At 41.0% G+C, this 2,500-nt stretch overlaps 1 pseudogene; it reads right to left on the bottom strand.

Moving 5' to 3' along the window:
• The window catches only part of LOC142911572 (28S ribosomal RNA), a 10,243-nt pseudogene that overhangs the window by 2,663 nt on the left and 5,080 nt on the right, over positions 1-2,500 (bottom strand).

Raw genomic sequence — 2,500 nt, 5'->3', positions numbered from 1 at the left:
AAAGTCTTCTTTGTGGAAAATAGTAAAATAAAAAAACCAAGACTTCACCTTGGAAAATAACAAAATCTAATCTAAAACATCTTAAATAAAGCTGGTTTGTAGTCTTCTCTCGAACTGATGTAGTGCAAAAATAAAGAATTAAAATAACAAAGTCTAATCTATATAAGTGCTCTTGAATAAAGCTTCCTGTAAAAAAATAGCAAAAAAATACCAAGTCTTCGTCTTGGAAAATAACAAAATCTAAAAGAAAAGAAAAGTCTTCTTTGTGGAAAATAGTAAAATAAAAAAACCAAGACTTCACCTTGGAAAATAACAAAATCTAATCTAAAACATCTTAAATAAAGCTTATTTGTAATCTTCTTTGTAGGCAGAAAATAGTAAGTTACAGGACTCTCGAACTGATGTAGTCCAAAAATAAAGAATTAAAATAACAAAGTCTAATCTATATAAGTGCTCTTGAATAAGCTTCGTGTAAAAAAATAGCAATATAATAAAAATACCAAGTCTTCGTCTTGGAAAATAACAAAATCTAAAAGAAAAGAAAAGTCTTCTTTATGGAAAATAGTAAAATAAGAATACCAAGACTTCACCTTGGAAAATAACAAAACCATCTTGAAAAAAGCTTATTTTTAATCTTCTTTGTAGGCAGAAAATAGTAAGGCGAAAATAAAGTCCCCTCTAAGCTCTAAAGTAACAAATACGACGTGTTAAAAAAAAAAAAACTAACAATAAAAAAAAGAACCAAGACTTCGTCTTGGAAAATAACAATCTAAAAATAACAAAATCAATCTAAAACAAATGACATCTTAAAACACAACTATTATTTGTTTCGGAGGTTGTCTATGACTGTTCATAGACCGCATAATTTCCACAGAACATTCTCAGAATATCAAGAGAGAAAAGCAGCGTTCTGCAGGAAATCATCTTGGCCAGTGATGTCGTTCTGGGTTTGGTCAGGCCCAGGGAGGTAAGTACCTCGTTATTCTCAAGGGGCCACTTTCCTCTTGCCCCAACCGGGAATCCAAAGAATGTGACCTTGCTAGCCTTCGTCAGCACTTTGACTTGATCACCAAGAGGGGTATAGTACGAAACTTTGTGCGAGGCAGCATCTGACAAGGTATTCTTTGAAAGCTCAAAACGGACGGTGACATCGATCACAACCGCCTCCTCATCTTTTGCAAACACGAGGTCAGGCTTTCTCATCTCTCCCGTCTCGGATATGAACCGTGGCTCTTTGTATACAGACCAGCCCAATCTAGCCGCTTCGTCTGCCAGAATGTTACTGATCTTGTTATGTCGCGCAATTCTTGCTTTCTGTACTGCAGGACATTGACCGAGAATGTGCGAAAGGGACTCGAGTCTGGCAGAGCATTTCCTGCAGGAACGTAAGGCCCCATCTCTGCCTCTGTTCAAGCTTTCTCTTGTTGGGTAAACATTTGCCCTTAGTTGTAGTGCTGCGATAAAGAAGCATTGTTTAAAGCCGCACCATGGCCTCAACCAAGCATTACTGATTCTATCATGCGCAAAGTTTACAATGCCCCTTCCTTGAACCGGCTTTTCACACCATCTCTGAAATTCATGCTCCCTCCAATCGCAGGGTCTCGGATATACAGGTTCTTTTGACACCGAGTCCCTGAGAACGAATGTTGGGATTGCATCACTGTCACCCCCTGCTCGTACCCACAAATTACGGTATTCTTCCTCCATACCCTGCGAGGACACAATATTACGGGTGATAGCATCGGACGAGTTTGCTATACGTTGCAGCCTTCTAACTTGAACCGAAGGGATTGTTTTTTCCAGTTTCAAGATGGCAAGGCCTCCGTCTCGGGCTCTGGCATATAACAGTCCATCACAAGTTGAAGCGGGAAGGTGGAGCCATCCTTTTACCGCCTTTCTAATCTCTTGGTCCAACCCACGGAGAGTTGATTGCTTGCAGTCCGAGTGGTCTGCAGGATATAACAATCTGGGTAGGGCATAGGCATTGAGTAGTTCAACCTTCTGAGTTGGCTTCAGAGGTGCCTCATCGATTTTCGAGATCCATGTCTTTAGCTGACAATGTAGATCAGGCTGTATAGTGCCAGTCCAAGGGCCAATTTTCAGACCAAGGTATTTCGTTGATTCATCAGGTTGGATCATATGGACATCTTTATTTTTGATATTCCATGGGTCGCAGTTGTTCACCGTATATGAATCTTTGGTTGGGCTTATCATGAAGCCCTGGCACTTTCTGGCCTGAACCTCCAATCCCGATAGCCCACAAAATGATTCCAAGATCGCTAGATTGGCGGCCATACCAACCCAAGATTCGCTCACCAACACCAAATCATCAGCAAACGCAAGAGCTGTCACGTGGTCGGTATCAATGGAGTACCCAACTCCGTGTGACTCTAGGGTGCATATCAAAGGGTCCATGGCAAGATTGAAGAGCAGGGGTGACATGGGGTCACCCTGTTTGACACCAACACGTATGCTAATTTCTCGAGTCGACTCGCCATTG

Source organism: Petromyzon marinus, unplaced genomic scaffold, assembly GCF_048934315.1.
Source record: "Petromyzon marinus isolate PM22_M1 ecotype Great Lakes invasive population unplaced genomic scaffold, UKy_Petmar_22M1.pri1.0 PM_G_Scaffold_18, whole genome shotgun sequence".
Lineage (NCBI taxonomy): Eukaryota > Metazoa > Chordata > Hyperoartia > Petromyzontiformes > Petromyzontidae > Petromyzon > Petromyzon marinus.
This window is presented reverse-complemented; position numbering and strand designations above follow the sequence as displayed.